The 19,294-nt window shown below is 41.3% G+C and overlaps 1 protein-coding gene across 1 annotated transcript in view; it reads left to right on the plus strand.

Annotated features, from left to right (window-relative positions):
• Positions 1-4,108: 4,108 nt before the first annotated feature.
• Positions 4,109-19,294, plus strand: part of baz2ba (bromodomain adjacent to zinc finger domain, 2Ba) — a 78,521-nt gene continuing 63,335 nt past the window's right edge. Inside the window, exon 1 of the mRNA XM_058630354.1 lies at positions 4,109-4,392. The gene's annotated coding sequence lies outside the window, so the exon portion shown is untranslated. The remainder of the gene's footprint in view (positions 4,393-19,294) is intronic.

Here is a 19,294-nt window from a genome sequence, read left to right on the forward strand (position 1 = left end):
CTGGGCAAAAATCAATAAATGCAAGCGCAGCTCCTCGCCTCTGATGGCTGTCCCTGTCTCTGCATGGTGAACTAATAGAAAAATAATAATTAAATCCAAATCAGCAGATTAATTTGTTTTCCATCAGTCTCAGGAGAGATCCTTTTTTTTCCCCTTCCTGTTTCTTTAGTGGCTCATTATACTTTCTAATCAAGACAGAAAAAAAAAAAGTCCCTCTTTTAGAAAGACATGCTGTCTCCCTTCCCCCTACTCTTCCCTGTGGTGTGCTTTCTCGCATTGCAGTCATTGTGCTGGCACTTATTATGTTACAAATGACCGAGGTACGGCAGGCATTCTCAGTGTGCATGCAAAGAGGGCCCACCCTTCCACGCCGCCTATGCCTGCTCCTAATGACGATGCTCAGAGTGCCCCCACATCGCCACCCCATGCAGCCCCTCGCCCCTGTATTCCCGCCCCCATGTGCTCTCTTTAATGAAGATTCTCCAATGCAATTAAAAATCCTGGCTTCTCGCTGCTACTGTATGACAAACAGAGCCACTGTCATTCCTCATGGCCTGTCATCCTCGGCTACGAGAGGCGGAGGAGGAGATGGAGAAATACACCGGGGGGCCAGTGGCTAGAGAGATAGATAGAGAGGATTGCGTGTGTTTGAAGAAGAGCATCCCCCCCCCCCCTCCTTCTCAACAGGTAATGGAAAGGGGGCAGAGAGAGAGAGAGAGAAAAATCAATGGTCAAAGAACATGGAGAGCAAGCGTATAAAATGGCTTTAACTGCACACCACAAAGCTGAATAAGGGCTTCTGTGTCCGGTCCTCCCACCCCCAACAAGAGCTTTTTTTATATACATACATGAACGAACACACATAGACCTCCAGCTGCCCTTTGCCCTCTGTCATTTTCATTGTATTAGTCTTGTGTGGCATCAAGTCTCATAATGTTCGAAATTTGCATTACAATTCCAATTTTTCATACCGTACTTGTTGAGAAGGTCTATTTAACATCTGCACAAGTGTAAATATGTATATGAGGAGTGATTTTGTTATGTTTGTGTGGCCCATGGCATCAATTCTCAACATGAAAGTGTGTAATAATGTCCAAGATATGCATTAGAGTTGTCATCAATTTACTAGAAACCCGTTTTTGCATATGTTAGTAACTACACAACTTATGTGTGTGTGTTTGTGTCTCATTCTTATTCTGTGTGACATCAATATCAATTCAAAGTGTGTACTAACAGTTTGAGTTGTCATTTTTCATACCGTCATTTAGTAGAAAGTTGTCGAGAAGGCCTATACGACACAGCACATCTGCACAAGTGTATGGTTATTGAGTAAGAAAAGGGGTGAAGGGGCATTTTCATTTATTGTTGTGGCCCATGCCTTTAATTCTTAATTAAAAGTGTGTAATAATGCCTAAAATCTGCATCTGAGTTGTATGGGTGAAAAATGATGACATCTTCATTTATATGTCTAATTTTATTAAAAGTATGTGATAATGTCCAAAATAATGACTATAATCTATCGATCTATCTATAATCTATCTATCTATCTATCTATCTATCTATCAATGGAAACAACATCAGAAAAAGTTCTTCTCGGCAACAGGGGAAAAGCGGGGAGAGAGAGAAGTCAAATACATTTATGGTCATTCATAGATTTTATGAGGCATTAATAGGAATATGGCTGTAGAGCAACACTCCATCATGCTGCATGCATTGTTTGTGTGTGATTTATGGGGTATCCAGTAACTCACAGTGCACAGGGTTTGTTAATCCTGTGTAACAACTGTTAAAATACAGACAGCCAGCGCTGGTGTGGTGTGGGGTGACGTGCAGGGACACACACACACACACACACATCATCCTCATCCCTGTCCTCATCGGGGTGGGGCCTATAAGAACAGTTGCCCACTCCATCTGCAAGAACTCCCCACCACTGCCCAGCCCCCTTGTTGTTTTCCAGTTGAATGAAATAATCTCCCCCCGTCTGGAAAGCCAGTCTGGGTCAGAGGGCCCTGCGCTCAGCCTGTTGCTTATTGTGCGTTCAGAAGAGGAGGTAAAGCATACAATTAGGCACAGATGGCTGTCTTTGCCAGGCAATGTATTGATCCTATCCAGAGGAGGATCTGTCCCATTTCTGTTTCTGTTTGGCAAAGTGCCTTCCTTCAACACACACACAGAGCCAGAGTAATCTGTCTGATTTGTATTTGTTTGATCACGTATTTCTGAGAGATCATCATCATTCGGTCAGTTAACAGTGATACACATGGGGGGGTTTTACTGGCTCACTGTCGAGAAACCGCTGTAAGTGCATTCACCAAACAACAGTACGAGATCCCGGAGGGAAATAAATAAATGATTACATACGCTGATCAAATGCAACAATAAAACTAGTTATCTGTTTTATTGTTGTGGTAAATGGTATAGTACCTAATGTATGAATGATAATAATTATAGTACACTACATTCAGGGCTCTGACAGTGCTAATCCCTCATTACTCTACTACACTTCAGTCCAACATCAGCTGAGCGTGCAGTTCCTCTAAAAAGAACAGAGTTCAAACAGTTAGTCGAGTAATCAATCAGTGATTATCTTTGACGATTGTTTATTCAGATACTATCTGTTCCTATACACGACACGTCACAAAATAAACCCATAAAACAACAAATTAATTCATCTTTTTTCAGTTTGACTCTCTCTCTCTATATATATATGTAAATGTTTACATAAATCCTCACAAATATACATTCATCATCACAATTATGGCAGAGGATAGTTGTAAATCATCACTTCGAGAGATGCCGATCGATTTTTCTTGAAATGAAATTAACTAATCATTCCTGTTAACTAATCATTCCTGTTAACTAATCATTCCTGTTAACTAATCATTCCTGTTTATAAAAAAAGCCAAAAAACAACAAGCTTATAAATCCAGCATGTGGAGCACATTTAAACCATTATCTACACCATAATAACAATCGGTTATCAAAAACATATGGACTTTTTTTTCAAGACGAATGACCATAATTCAATAATTTCAAATGCAGAATCCATACTTTTTATTTTTGTCATTTACACTAGTAAACACATATCGCTGCGACTAACAATGAGATAAGGCAAATATCTATAATTCTCTTAAATGTATCAAATGAACAGTATAAAACTGCATAAAAAACACTTCTATTGTTGGGAGTTAAACTATGGAATTTTAAAAACTTTTGATGATCAAAGAAAATTATGACGAGAAATAAAAGATATGTCTATACATATATATTAGATTGGATTATTGGCATTTTGAATCATCGCTATCAGCCGATTAGTTTCACACAAATATTGGCCGATTATTACTTATTTATGAAAGTTCACACGTTTGTTCAAAGAAACCCCAACAAATGCTGCTGAGTCGCTGAAACTTTACTTTCCTATCCAAAAACTGTTTATTTGACAAACATTTCATTTTTGATCAGCCGTTTCTTGTACTTAATACTTAATTAAGACCTTTTCCCCTCTTTTAAATTATATATAAGTGCAGAGTTGTTCAAAAGAGGTTTCTATAAGCTTAGCGTTTCTGTGCATCATTCCTTATCCTGACCCAGGACATTGACAGTTATTATCATTACTATTATCTTCCCCCCTTTAAACCTTTGTTCTCATTTTTTTTTTTTTTTGTAATCTTTAATCATCATTATTATTATTGCACTTTTTATTCCTTGTTGTTTCTCTTGTTTGGCTTTCATTCACATGAAAGCACTGCATCAACTCTGCCTTTTAAAAGGTGCTTTATAAATAAATATTATTATAATTTATTATTTGATCAGGTGCAGTGTATCAAGTGTATATTATGAGTGAGTAAAAACATAGAATACAAGCATTAACCTTATGTCTTGTTGCCACTTCAGTCACTGTTGTGAGTCACTGTTTGGTTGATGTTGTCCGAATAAATAAAAAGACACAACTAGACCGACTATTAGTCGCTGAACTTGGTGACAGGTTTACATGTCTGCTAGTGTTACAGAGTGATAACGGTCAGTAAACGTGTGCCGCCTCATTGCAGCGGCCGCTGCACAAATAATAAGTTTTCTTTGTGTGGCAGTAGTGAGCTGACGTCAGGTCGGTTCCTTGAAGTGGAGCTGAATAAACCTTGAGAAGAGTCTCCTTCAATCTGCTGTTAGTAACTAACACACACACACACACACACACACTCACTCAGTCACTCACTCACACACCGAGACTCAATTACTGCCCAATTCCCTTCTTTATCACTCGTCCTCGACCTCTTTCATAACCAAAAGCGACTATAGAGGGGGAAAAAAGAAGAAGACCGAGTCGAAGTGTTAGCAGAACTAAAAAACCCACGTTGGAAATAAGTAAGAGTCGAAACTAAACAAAATAAGGTAAGTGTTTTATTTCCCTTCATCACAGAAGAAGCTGCGTAGACGCTGTGGCTTCGTCGCTTTAGTTTCTCCGCTGTTTTCTGTCTCTTTGGCTCGCGTAAACTGCTTTATAGATAGTTTCTTGTTTTCGTGTTACATCGTAATTCATCCATGTCCCGCATTTGAGTCCAAACCGCGGACTTTTTTCTCCTCTTCAACGTTAAAACGAAGTGTTGTTTTTTCTTCCTCTCCTCTCCTGAGTGCTGACCTGATAGTGGGAATCGTCTTTGTGTGTGTCCCTCTCTCTCTCTCTTCCTTACCGTTCACTCAACGACGTGTCGTGGCTGATAACTCGCTAAATTCGAGGAATTAAAACTTTTTTTCCGCCGTATTCGCCGTGTGGTTTGTTTCTGCTTGTAATAACCGTGTAAATGTGCGGCTCTGGTGCGTATTTCGTTAAAGAGCAAGTACGAGGAGGCACCGGACTGTCGCGGAAGGTCCTCGCGGTGTCCGTCCGTTAAAAAAAAGAAGCCTCGTCCACTTTCACGGTCCTTCCACGCGACAAATAAAACAAATAGCGACAAATACACAAACACATACTCGCTTCGGGTTAACTTGAATGTATAATATAAGATTTTTCCCGGGCAGAGCAGCTGAGAGTTGGAGTTAGCAGTCACATTGCTGGCCAGTGTGCCAGGTAGCTGCTATCGCGAGTCGCTTCCTCAAACAGAGACGTGCAGTCAAGCTAACAGCGGCAGCAGCGGCGGCGGCGGCTTGGCCGAGTTGTTGAAATTTATCCCTTTGTGTATATTACAATATCCTCCATTTTTTCTGCCCCTTCCAAAACAACAAGCCTCTCGCCATCTTGGTTATTTTAAATTCGCCCCCCCTCTAAGCACCCCTGCCTCCCCTCCTCTCTCTCCCACCTCTCTCTTTCATACAAAACAAACACGGAGGATACTTTAAAAGGAAATGCATCCACTGCTGTTGCTATTTTCTTTTTCTTTTTCTTTCTCACCGCGAGTTTTACAAAAGTTTTTTGTTTTTTTTTACACTTGTTCGCGTCTCATGCGTTGACTTTAAGGGTAAAAACTGAAAATAAAAGATAGAAAAGTGCTTGACAGTTTGTCAACTTGTGAGGGTTTTAAAGCCAGTATAAGCAAACTGAAGAGGGACTGTTTGCGTTTGAGATATAAAAAAAAAAGCAAACAGGTTCGTGATGTTTGAAGATGTTTGTGGACACGCTTGGATTTTCTCCCCATGTATTACACAAAAAGTATATTTCAAAGAGGAAATGTTAAACTGGATTTCGTTTGCTCAGTGCTGCTTTATGTTTGTCTCCACGATTGAACGTGAATGAATGGAGAAGGAGGAGGAGGAGGGGTATGTAGAAGAGTAAGGAAGGAAGGAAGGGAAGGAAGGATAATAATTACCAACAATCCCATTAAGGGGAGAACAGTAAATATAAAATATAATGTATGTCACTGCCAGTCAAACGTCGCCATCCTATGGATCTCAGAGTTGTCGGGAATAATTATGTGATGGTAAACACACATTTATTACCCTTTAAAGAAACCTTTACTGGCAAATGGTGCACTGCTGTTAACACCGAGTTGAATTGGTGTGTGATGGATAGATTTGCCTGATTGATTGGACGTGCACAGGCGCACACACAAACGCGTGTTTGCACAGCTATTCTTGTCCGGATAGGACTCTGCATTGACTTTCTATTCATTTGGACGGCATTAACCGAACCGTATCCTTAACTTTAACCGTGTAATGCTTTAACCTAACCACATTTCACAGGTTACCTCTAGCCTTAACCAGTAATTCCGAAATGAGATTCTACCTTTGGTCCCCTTGAGGACTACTGGTCCTGATAAGAGTGTTTGTAACAGATAAAGTCCAAAACATACACCTGACTAAGCTGGTTTGCAACAGTTTAGACAGGAGACCTCGTTGCAGAGTGACTTGTCCAGTGACTGGAAAATGGTGACCTTATTTAATTTCTGTCATCCATTTTACAAAAGGTATCATTTTAGCTCAAGCCTTTAGTCTCTCTCTTTCCTCGTCAGGGGTAAAACTTGATCTCACTTTCTCCCCCCCCCCCCCCCTTGTCCTGTGCATGGTTTGAGCAAAGAGGAGGAGTGGTGGTGGTGGTGGGATAGAGAAAACAAACCGAAATAAATGCTTTGAAATGGAAAATCTGATCATTTCACCTCCCACCTCTTTTGTTTGCCCGTTTATTGCTGCAAAGCTGGAGTGCAGAGGAGCAGATGTTTAGCCAAACATGAAGGCGCGGTGCTTCTGTCCTTATGGGGATGGCTTTCCCTCCTTTCACTGCTGATGCATCTCTATGACAGCTGCGTGATTTCATGGAGCTGCTAAGAAGCCATTAGTGGTATCAGTGAATTGAAACGGAACAGTGTCTCCCAGTTTTCTACCACTATTATAGCTGTCTATTGTCGGGAGTCATTTTGTGCAGATTTGTTTGGATGTGTGCGTTTGTGCATGCGCAAGTGTGTGTGTGTGTGTGTGTCGGGGCAAGTGCTACAGCTGAATATACAAACCAACAAAAAGTACTAATACATCTGTGGTGTGCGTTTTCCTGTAATTTAAGAGAGCGGGAGCTGAGCGAGAGCAAAAGTGAAAAATGGGGAATAAATCTGTCAGTGTTAGTTTGCCATGTTGGGTTAAAATGAAATCACACTGTGCTACCTCAAGCACACTCAAATCAGGGATGTCTCTTCTTTCCAGGCCAAGGAACAAAACAACAACTCTCAGCTGGAGTTTTATTCTCTCCCTCTTTGCTGCTTCTCTTCATCTCCCTCAAATTGGAGCTGTTGTTGTTTTTCAAAGCAATAATGGAGGACTTCCGCTTGACTTGGACATTCAAGTATTAAGCATGGACATAGTTAAGCTCTATTTTGCATGTCTACCAAAGTCACAGCAAATGGTTGCTATTGACTAAGCTGATTACGTGAAATTAGGTTCTCCCGCTCTGTGTCTGGGGGTGCTGAGTGAGACAGAACTTGGACAGCTTTTTGAGAAAATCCCATGTGCACACAATGATGTATTCTGCATGATCCTCTACCACTGAACAAGAGACTAATTTAATATAGTCTTCCTCTTTAATGTTTGGGGGAACCCATTGTTTGTGCTCTCTAAAAAATAAAGTGTGATCTAGTAGGTGCTGTCCACACGAAAACGAGTCTTTGTGAATCTGTGAAAGTTTTTTTTATTGTATTGGAGCTTTATCCACACGGAAACGCTTAGAGTGGAAAAAACTGCCGACCTTGCATTTTCATGTAGACAACCAATACGCTACTTTGGGAAAGCGGTGATCTCGCTTGCGTTCGTTGTCGCTTATCTTCATTGTTTTCCTCATCGTGTGTTTGGAGATTGTTTGGTCTGTTTGCTTTATGATAACTTTCATTTTGTTTCCTTAGTCGCCCTGGCTTTCTCCATTCTGGCTCTGTTTCTGTGATTTGTATACATTGTAATGTGGCGTCAAAAAATGATGATTCTTATCCTCAAAGATTTTAAATACATTGAAAATGTCTTTAAACGTTAATTCAATTGTCATTGACACAGCCTGTTCCATTTCAAAAGACCTGCAGCATTACATTGTAGTAGCAAATACATGCTTCAGTTTTAGAATTATAATCTTCTCAGGTGATACCCGGGATACTTGTTTATCCAAATATAAAAGCTCCCTAATCTTGCAAACACTTTACTCTGATTTCATGACAACATCATGAACTTTTCCTAGCACACAGACCCTCAAATGTGTTGAATCAATTTTGGAAATAGATTTTTAATCAAATGGTGACCCAAGGAATTGGAATCGGTGTTGGTGTACCAGCACTACAGCGCCATGTACAGGCCTGGCATATGTACTACATCGTTTTGGGGTATTTTGTGTGGATGGGGACCAAAAGATTGCTGTGTTTCATTCTGTTGCTGTGTGGAAACGCCTGAAGGCCCATTTATACTCCATTTGCATCTGTGGAATGTGAGACCCATTAATGTGGAATATTACTCATATCCAAGATGGATAACGAGTGGCCGTGTCAATATTTCCGTTTGACTGCTAAGACTTTTCACAACTCATCCCTCGAAATGAACATTGGCCGTTTGACTCTATACTGCCCCCACAATTTCCGGTTGCATTGCTGTGATCCTGCGACGTGTGCAGCGATGGACAAAATGAATGGAAAGAACGGACAAAAGGCTCCGAGCATAAATGGACATCAAGAGTGTGCATGACATATTGATTAAGTCATGAGTATGAGGCAATGCTTGCTCATAACATGTCATGCTGCTTGTGTGTGCACTCTTAAGTTGTTTTTTTGCTATAATGCGGTTTCTGTTGGACGTGACAACCGCTCCCTGTGTAAGAGCAAGGCTAATACTTTTCTTGTGTGCATCACAACTTTTGTGATGATTCAGTAGAACTCGGTTCCACATCCTGAAAGTAACGAAAACTTGTTGTTTGCACTCTGTGGGGCAGGCTTTAAAACTCCGGTGTTGCATGAATGAATGATTCACAGAGTGTGAGGACTTATTTGAATCCATACCAGGGAGCACAGTTGCACTGATAATGAAAAATGAGCCCCAGTTATTGTACATTTTAGTGGATTTTTCATTTATTTTATTGGTCATTAAGCCTATTGCTTATTCTCTGACTTTTACCCTGGGCTACAGCATGTGAATTTTGTGAGCTATATCCTAATGTGAATAATAATGGATGGAAATGTAATTGATAATGACGCTACCTCGCTAATGCAAATGTGTAGCTACATTTTTAATGGTCGATATAAGTAAGTCTCAGACCGTGTGTAACACTTAAGCTAAATATTTCATGGCATCGATGTCATTGTTTTATATTTAGCCTGAGATTAATCAGACTTTTCAAACAAGCTCTTGATAACAATAGCCATCTGGGAGTCCTGTCAAATCTTGGCGTGTTAGCGTTGACACAGAGCTGTGAAATTTAGAGAGGAAGTAGAGGTCTGCTCTGTGTTAGCCGTGATTCAAAGACTAATGTTAGACTCAGCAGCAGTGCCGGACATATTTCCCCTTCTTTCCCCAACAGTCAGCCATTTCCATATGAATCTCCCCACACACACACACACAGGAAACAATAATGACAAATGAAATAATGCACCAAGAAAGCGATGACTTTAACAGATGTTTTTGAAGTGGACATTAATCCTATAAGGCCTAATGGTCCTGTGAGGAAAAAAGGCACTTTTTAGCGAAAGCCCTAAAAGCTCAGGCATTAGATTGATAATGCTTCTTACTGTTACAGATCTGCTGCCTGTCTGTCTGTGGCCCACAGCTCTGTGCTCTGTTCCAGGCCCGTGCTTGTGGCTCACTTATTGATGCCTGTTCACATGGCCTTGCAGGTTAATGTCCTCTCAGGTGGGAAGTTGGTTAGCTCTCAGTTGATCCACCTAACCTCGTGTTACCTTGCTATTCTGGTAACACTGCATGCTTACTGGATGCCCTGATAATCATCAAGGTACACAAATAATTGTCTAAAGTCCAGGCTCCCTGGCAGCTACTTTTTACATGAGCCTTTGCCCACCTGTCTGAATGATGAGCAATGCATCTATATTTTTAACAGAGCTAATGAGTATTATAAATCCAGGTTTAAAAATATTTTTGACCAGTGTTTTTGACCTGAGAGTGAATTTGAAATCCAAATTTGTATTATCGTGTCGCACCTGTATCAGGAAATGATGATGTTTTCTTTGGGCTTATCTTTTCGTTTGTGGCAAACTATACTTTTTTTTTACAACTTCAGTATTTTTATATTCCATCATTTGGATCAATAGGAAGATGGGATGGAAGTAAAAGGTACAAAAGTGTACCCACTGTCACTGAGATCCACAGTGATGTTGTTGTTTTCTTCTTCCTCCTCTGATACGTTTGTGACGTCACACTTCACTTCATTTGTAACAGGGGTGGGGAAAAAAAACCCACAACAGCTGGCAATAGTCAATGCTGTTTGGTTTTTTTTTAGCGTGAAAGACTCTTAAGACATGTGCTCCCCGTTGATAAAACAAGTGAACAAGTTTAGCTGTTAATTAAGACTCAAGAAATCAACATCCATTTTAGTTGTCTGTATATATCTGTGTGGATTAAATATGGTGGATTTTAATTACCAAACAATGAACAGTGTTAAGTGCAATTGGGTCACCCTGTGCTGACTTTCAGGAGACACAAGACAGAGCAGCCAAATTTAGGAGGGAAAGGCGATAAGCTGCTTCTTTGCTGTTCGTCCCCTGGGCCTCTATTTATCATTCAATGTGAGAATTTCCTTGATGAAAGTCAAGGTTGTTTGTGCATGCTCTGTCTCGTTGGGATGCCTGTTTTTCCACCAGCAAGGTGAAAAGGTTGATTTTCCCCCCTCTAAAGAGATGCCTCGTTTGGAAAGTCCAGGCTAGTTTCTTTTAATGAAGTCTCCAAAGGTCCTGATGATTTTTTTTTTCCACTTCGGGTGTTCTGTTTTTGTTTTGTACATTAGTGTGGAGGTGAAAATACAGATGTATGTGGTGCTTTTGTGGGGCCCGTAGAACATCACTCGAGTCCACATTATTCACCATTTGTCTCCATCGCACACTCACGTAGTGGAGACACAACTAAAAAGGTTATCACTTTATATTCGCTGAAAGCATCTATTTATGTTGTCTCTGCGAAAGCACAAAAGTGTCACGAAATGAAAGAAAATGACTGCAACATTATGAATGCGCTTATTTTCTTAAAAAGACACCGCTTTTGTGAAAAGAAGAGCCTCTTTCTTAACATCAGCCGAATGAGGCTGGATTGGAACAAATTTTTGTTTCACCGAGACGACCTGTCTTGTATGAGTGGCCATCATTTTATTCCAGCAGGAGCTGATAATGGAGACAGAGAGGAGGTGTTGATATTATAGTTTGACGTTTACACACTTAAACAGTGGTGACGTCAGTGGCGTGACATGGAACGCGACACAACAGGCACCTTTTTTCAAGCTATGTATGAAAATAGATTTGATTTATTTACACCAATTGCAAGGGTGTGACATTTTTCTGTCACCCAATCAGCTGACTGTACCATACCATTTTACCCTGTTACCCCTAGGGAATGGTGCCAAAGAATGGAACAGTTGGGGCAGGTTACTTTGGTTTCTATTCTTAATGGATTCTTATGGTACCAAACGGAACCGTTCCACACTGCTTAGAATTCACCCATGGTGGCTGCTCTCAGATGGGAAATACTGTGAATGGGAAAGAAATGGGAAGAAGGTTTCAGATGATATTGGTTTTCTATTGGTCTGCCTCCTGGGTGAGTAGGGTTCTTGATGATGCTATGGAATCGCTTGTAGCAGGCAAGGGAGCTGTGAGCCTTAGTGGGTGTTGAGATGCACACACACGGACACACACACACACTCTTAAAGCAGCTGCCAGAACACAAGCATTTACGCATAGGGACAGGGCACACACACACACACACACACACGGACACAAATGCATGAGATTGTGCCTTGACAGCCCCCATTTATTGATCTTCTTCAGCATTTAAAATCTGGTCACTGCTGCCACAAAAGCTTTTTATTTTAGCTGTGCTGGCAAAGCCTGCTCCAAGCGATGCCAGAATTTTAAATATTTAACTCCCACGAACGCCATGAGAAATGACAGGGATAGAGCAAAAACAAACAGGGAAGCAGTTTTGAGCTGCGCAGTGTAGCAATATGTGTATTTGTCTGGAGCCATGTTTTATGTAAACCACACTAGTACAATCAGCTCTGGCCGTGTTGGCTGTGGAGCAGCATGGAGTCCAAATCTGCACATACAGCACCCTTGTCTTCTCTGAAGTTTTTTTTTTTTTTTTTTTTTTTTTAAATCTGCACTCCACGTTTCCTCTCTTTCTGTAAATTCTAAACCCAGCTCATCTCATTTCTGACCTACACGGTCTTTCCTTGTGAGCAGGGGTGGGAATCTCTAGATACCTCGCGACTCTGATGGGAACGATTACGATTCTTTAACAATTCAAAAGTGTTCATTTTTTTTATACTCCAGTGACATTAATTAACTGGAAACAGAGTTCATAATGTGCTTCATGTTTTTCTCAGTTTTCTTTTTCATCAATTGAAAAGTTTTGTTTGCAGCCGTTTGTTTATCCTCCACCTCCGGGTGCTAACGCGTCATGTTGTCGCTCATGTTGGTCGCGTTGCCAAAGTATTTCAGTTGGGTTTCACACAGCGCACATATTGTGTGGCGTTTGTCCAGCTCACGTCTTACCCCCCGTACTTCATAGAGGACAGCATTTTTCCACACGTCAGCATTTAATCCAGACTGTGCTGGCTTGGGCATCTGTACTCTCAACATTCAGTAGATTCAACCGAGCACAGTGTTAAAAAGTTTTTCTTGATTTATTTTTCCGATTATAGCTTCTTCGTGATCTTTTCATAAACGTTTAAGATAGAAAATTGATGATTTCTCCCACCTCTACTTGTTAGCAGCAAAGGCTGGAATGCTTGCCGCTACTGGATTAACCATTATTGGACCTGGGATTGTTGCTAAAAGTGGCCGTTTTTAGCATTTTAAGGAAGAAAAAAAAACCCAGAAGCCCTATAGCACGTGATCTTACAGTCATTATCTCTTTTCTCATTTCTCATTTTCTCTGTCCATGGCATGTGTGTCTCTCCACACAATAATGTACTAAAAATCTATTTCCCCTCTTTTTTTTTGTTCTAAGGAAATTGTCAGAGTTCAGTTAGTGTCTGGTGGTGTGGAGGAAATGATCTGACGAGCTCTGTTCACTCTACGTTTCAGAATAATCTGTCTTGAAAAGGTCAAAGCAAATATCGGTGATTACGAAGGCTTCCACGAGATAGTGGAAAGTGATGTAGCATTAATACTACGCAGTATGAAAACACCAATAGACAGCCGTACTCCCACTTGAGTTTCCTTATTCACTTCAACCTGCTGCTGCTGTTTTTCTCCCCCCCCTCCCCTCTCTCTTGTCCAGCTATGAAAGCTTAGCCCTGCTCACTCTGTGGCATTGTCCCACTTTCCCCCTCTCAGTCTGTCTGTCTCTCTTTCACTCAGTCTGTCTCTCTCTTGCGTTTGTGCTCTCTGTTTCTGAACGATGACACTGAGAGACAGCTGTAAGGTGAGACGCCTCTCGATCCTGGCAGGGGCTTGGAAAGCTGAGGCAGAAGGGGAGGGAGAGGGCCTTTATCTGAGACTGGGGGCGCTGACCTCCCTCATTTCCCCCCTTCTCTTTCTCTCTCTTCCTTTCTCTCCCATCTCAACGTCTGTGAGCGTGTCCCATCCTCCCCCACCAGCAGCGAGCAAGGATTGCACTCTTCAATAGTGTGACGTGAGAACGTTGTCTTCTCGTGGCAGAGAACCTGATAAATGGAACGGCAAATGTTGTCGCTGTTTGCTCTGTTTAGAGCCAAGGATGAGCAGATGTGATAGTCAGCATCAGTGTTGGTCTTTTACTGGCCAAAATTAAAGACAAAAAAATGAAATCCAATACAATCTGGTGTTAACGCTTCAGTAAACAGGCAACATGCTTTAAAGAGAGATGTCTGCCACCGTGATCATGTGACATGAGTGAGAGCTGCAAATGTCTGCCGTGCTTTTGAAATGCAGGTCACTGATAAGGCTTTTTCTAGGTCCGAATGATGCCAATTATTTTCCTTCCCCCCGTCTGATAAAATACAACGGTCTTATGATGAATGATGCACAAAATAGCTTAAATTAACTAAATATTTATTGAATAACACTTGTGGTCCGTCTCTCCAATCTGCATTTTGTGCGCCGCAGTGCACTTAAAGAAAAGAATGTAAACGTTAAATAGACGAAACGGGTTGTAGAAAGTGAGCTTAAAAACTTTAGCAACTTTGATAAAGTTTCAGATAACATTTTTTTAATATTTATGGCATAAACGGGCAATGAATGGGTCTGATTTTAAGTTGAAGCATTGTGTTTTTACACCGACTTTTAACTAGGTGGTAATGCATGAGCACAAACGCTTTTTAACAGCTAAAGTAAAGGACTGTGTTGATCTGATATCGGTAAATATTCAGGGTTGTGATGTTGGTGTACAGAATTCCAATGCTATGTGTATGTGACATGTTTGTAATGGCTACAAGAACATTTTTTAAATGCGCTGAGACTTTTCTGAGTGAGTGAGAGTGTATGTGTGTGTGAGTGTGTAGATGGAAACACCCACACATCCCCTGGACTGTAGGCTACGACTGCTAAATCCTCTGTGAGAGCTCCCATGTGTAATCCAAACATTTAGAGCTAATTTAAGCATGCAGACAGGAGCAGCATCCTTTAGGAAACAACTGCCCTCTCTCCCTCTCTCTCCCTCTCCCCATTCTCTACTGTGTGTGTGAGAGAGAGAGTGTGTGTGTGTGTGTACTTCATGCATGTTTGTGTGTGCATGTCTTGTTGTCGCTGGAGGGAAATGAAAGCACTCAATCACTCACCTGTCAGAGTACTTCAAATTCTGTCCATAACACACACACACACGTGCGCGCACGGACACATATGTGCATACGCACTCACCCCGGAGGGTTTGACAGGACTGGCCCTTTATTGACTCCCTTGATCAAGGAGACAGCAGATCCATTTAATAGAAGCTCCACACACACACGCGCGCACACACACACTCAGAGGCATTGGAATCAAAGTGGACTCACATCTGCTCTCCACACATCTCAACTGTAGCCATTTTCCTCTCCCACAACAGAACGGAGCTGGAAGTCATTTAAAATTGTGGCTATATCTGGGATGTTGAATCCATATTTGAAAGCAGACACTAACAGGCATCACAGTGTTTTCATTACTGGCTATTAAAACAGTTTGCAGTCCGTAATCTGCTGCCGGAGCCCAAACAGCACTGATTCTACCTTCCTTGTTATTGTATGGAGGGTGATTATGTCATGTTGCAAGTCCAGCCTGGGTTATAGGAATGTTCTGCTGGCCTTGGCCCATGTGCTCCCCATTTGGCCATGTTTTGTGCTGAGTGTTTTGGAAGGCCAGTTAGCCAAGAGTGTCCTGGGAGGAGACGTGACAGCTGTGTTGGTCACGGCTATTCTGACCTTCACACGTCATCCTGATGGATCATCCCAGGCTGTAACGATACACTGGACCTGTTGTGTCGGGGCCTGATTATCCTCCGCTGATGATGTGGTCACATTACTGTACTGATATCATTGCTCCGAGCAGAGCTGTGGGTAGTCACTACCTGCGGGGACAGCTCCAATGCCCAACTGAATCAGGGTTAAGAAAAAAAAGTAAAGTAAAATAAGCAAAAGAAAAAGGAAGTGGAGTTGCTAATGCAATAACGGACTGTCTGCCATGAAGAGAAGGGTTATCATGGAAACTCAAAACGTGACACAGATGAATAGGATTGGGTGCAATAAAATAGAGAAGCTAGAAGAGTTTTTAGCGATGAGTTACTGTATAGAATTAAGCAGAGGCTGTACCCTTTCGACACTGAAATGTAAACATCTTCATCTTGGTGACAACTGACTGCAGTTTAAGGAGCTGACTTATTTGTCTGTTGTCTCCTTTCTGATGCTGCCAAAGAACACGCACGCAGGCTAAGCTCTGCTCAACAGTCGTTAATTACTTTAAAATATCTGGTGGCGACTGTAGACTGGCAATTTGAACGTTATATTAAATTATTAATTATTATTATACAGTATATATCAGTGTTTTGTGGATTAGAAATTACTATTTCTAATGATGTACAAGGTTAGAGAGAGCCAGATTCGGTACAATTTAGCATTAGTTCTGTGAAAATCTCTTCCATAACCAAGCGACATGCGTATGGAGACAGAAATATCGCTGAATGTTATTTCATATATATACAGTATGTACGCTCTGCCTCTCAAAAATGGATCGTGCTAATGTTCTGAGCTCTCCGCCAGTCTCAGAGAGCTTTACTTTGCGCGCGTGTGCGGTGTAACCTGTTCCCTGGAGATGGCACTTGCTCCATCAAGTCAAGGAAGAAACCATTTAGCAGAATGACAAACACACGCACTGTAAATCCGACGCACACACACACACACATACATAGACAGCACGGAGAGGCTGGGAGGATTCGAATTGCACTTAGACAAACGTTGCTAATACAAGTTTTTTTTTTTATTGCTCTTCCCGCTCCCTCGTTGCCCTGATCATACACTCACTCAAATACAAAAGGTACTCGCACACAGATTGCATTTTGTCAGCTTTCAGCCCCAGATCATGTAACGATAAAAGATGCTGCCCTGCAGTTAAACACTGCCAGTAAATCACAGGGCAAAGAAAGCTGGGAGAAGCACTTATTTTTAAGCAGCATGAGAGACCACACTGAGGTGGGGGGTTGAGACAGATAGGGTAAGACGGAGAAAGAGAGAGAGAGAGAGGGAGAGGAAGAGAGAGCGTCTTTGTGCGCTGTGTACTGGCATTGTGTGTGATGATGAGATGAATCACTGCTATTTAGGGATTGGTTTCCTGCAACTGATTGTGTGACGACTCTGTGGCGGACAGACTGTCAAGACTCGCCTGTTTTGTTCTGGGGGCTTCAGGAAAATGTCTGCGGCCAAGTTTCACCCAGCTCACTCCCACAGGGAGCCGGCGTGCCAGAGATCAGTCGAGACAACAGAGACAAACACCTCAGCAGTGTTGCTCCTCTAAACACGGCATCAAATATTCAAAAGCAAAGGATTATAGGCCAATCTCAAGATGTGTATTTTCAGTGTACACTTGTTTCCCATGCAAGAATACCAACAAAGTTTTTTTGTAGAGAAGACTCACACGGAGCATGCGTAATCTTTCTTTCTTTCTTTCTTTCTTTCTTTCTTTCTTTCTTTCTTTCTTTCTTTCCTCCTTGTTTGTCCCCCTCTCTCTCTGTGGCTCGTACAAAGGTCCGGCCGTTCTATTTAACCCCGTGCAGATGCCCGAGTGCAGCTGAATGACTACTAAACTTAAGTCAACATAAGTGTGGCTCGGGGAAAGAAAAAAGCAGGGGGGGGGGGGGAGTAGATTAGAGAAACCAAACAAGACAATTCAGAGCGATGTCACAACAGTTTGGTTTGTACACTGTCCATGTGTAAGCATGCCCGGGCTGCAAATGCAGGTAATTATGTGTTTGCAGATAACTCCTGTTTTTGCATCATCCTGTTGTTTTTTTCTTCCTCTCTCGCTCTCTTTTTTTCAAGTTAATTAGATGGAAATTAGTAAGTAATGATGGCGATTATAAAATGGCATTTTGGGCTGTTACTCAAAAAGTATTAAAGCTAATAACTTGTGGCAGTAATTTGTTTTATGGCTTTGTTAACAAATGGCTCCGTGTCACGTTCAGGGACACAATCACATGTGTTCCCTCAGTAGGTGAAACATGTTTGTTATTCGAAGATAAACGGATAATTTCATTTTGTAATTGAATGTTTATTATGCTGTAATCTGTCATTGATTTGAAGCAATAATTGATTAGTAGACTGGATAGGGCTGCAACTAGTGATGCTTTTCAAAAATGTTGTTTCCCAAAGCTTAAACATTAAATGTCTTGGTCCACAAACCAAAATTATTTACTTTTCATTATTCCTGTGAAAATATTCCCCTTTAAGATGCTGAAAATTATTTCAAAAAAATATTCAAACCGATCTAGTAATCAAGTAATAGTCGTCTGAATTGATTTGTCAGTCAAAAGATAATCATATGCAGCTCCCGTGATTTAGTAGCTTTTGATTTATTTATTGATTTATTTTTTGCTTATGTGGTAGAAAACGTCACGTGTTGAAGATCTCCTTTGGACAATCGGCCGATTAACTGATAGTGAAAATAGCAGTTTGATGAAGCCGTGATATCATAATAGCTGACGTTATTTATGACGACAGTCCGAGATGAAACGTTGCGTTTGTGTGTTTTGGTATTTTTTCCATCTGCTGTTGATGCTAGACTTGGTAAGATCTCACACTAAAATGAGGTTAATAGACTAACAGCTGGATTCTCAGTCAGGAAAATGATGGCAGGCAGCACTGGCTTTCTTATCCAGTGTAATTCACCTGCGTCGTGGCTGGCAAATCATTTTCCGTGCTGAAGCCCTGTGAGCACCGATCCTTTAATCATTCACTAATAGGCCTTTATGAAAAAAGCTGCAGATGAATTCAGCCTACCTGGCTCTCTGTTATCATTATGACTGTGATGAGTTATCAAAGCAGTTGCGTGTCTGTACTTTGCGCATATGTGTGTGTTTGTCTCTGACTGTGTACGAGAGGTAGATGCAGATAATGAAGGCAACTGTTACAGTTCAATCGCGGCGGTTAATACCGACACAGTCATTTATAGGAGGTGATCTCAGCTCCGCGGCAATGACAGACGTGTGTTGCGTTATGTGCCGCAGACTTTGACGTGACCGGAGGGCAACTGAAAAGACAAAACTCCCTCAGGATCATCAACGGCAAAATGCACACTTTTTAATCACTGGCAAACATACAAAGAAATTACCTTAAACTCAGTCGTAAAGCGGTTATTTTTATAAATAACGTGTCCCCTATAAGTAAAAATAGACATATGTCATCGCAATAGTTGACCGAAAACGTGCCAATGCAGCACCCATGAGACTTGGTTCTGTCTCTGTTAACCAGATGGATGTGTTTACTGTCAACAAAACCTTGTTAGATGGCTGCCCACAAGTGTTAGAACACTGTGTGTTTTTGGTGTGTATGGAAATGTCTATATGAAACTGAAGTTTCTGTGTACTAGAGATGGAAAACATGGGACAATGCATAACTATAATATCTTGATACAGTGATTCTGCAGGAACTGCAGTGGTAAAGTAAAGTTCTGTTCAGCTCAATGCATTTAACATGATGGTCTGGCACCTTAAGAGTGGAGCTATTATACAACCCTCACAATAA

Source organism: Solea solea, chromosome 5 (genome assembly GCF_958295425.1).
Source record: "Solea solea chromosome 5, fSolSol10.1, whole genome shotgun sequence".
In the NCBI taxonomy this organism is placed as follows: Eukaryota; Metazoa; Chordata; class Actinopteri; order Pleuronectiformes; family Soleidae; genus Solea; species Solea solea.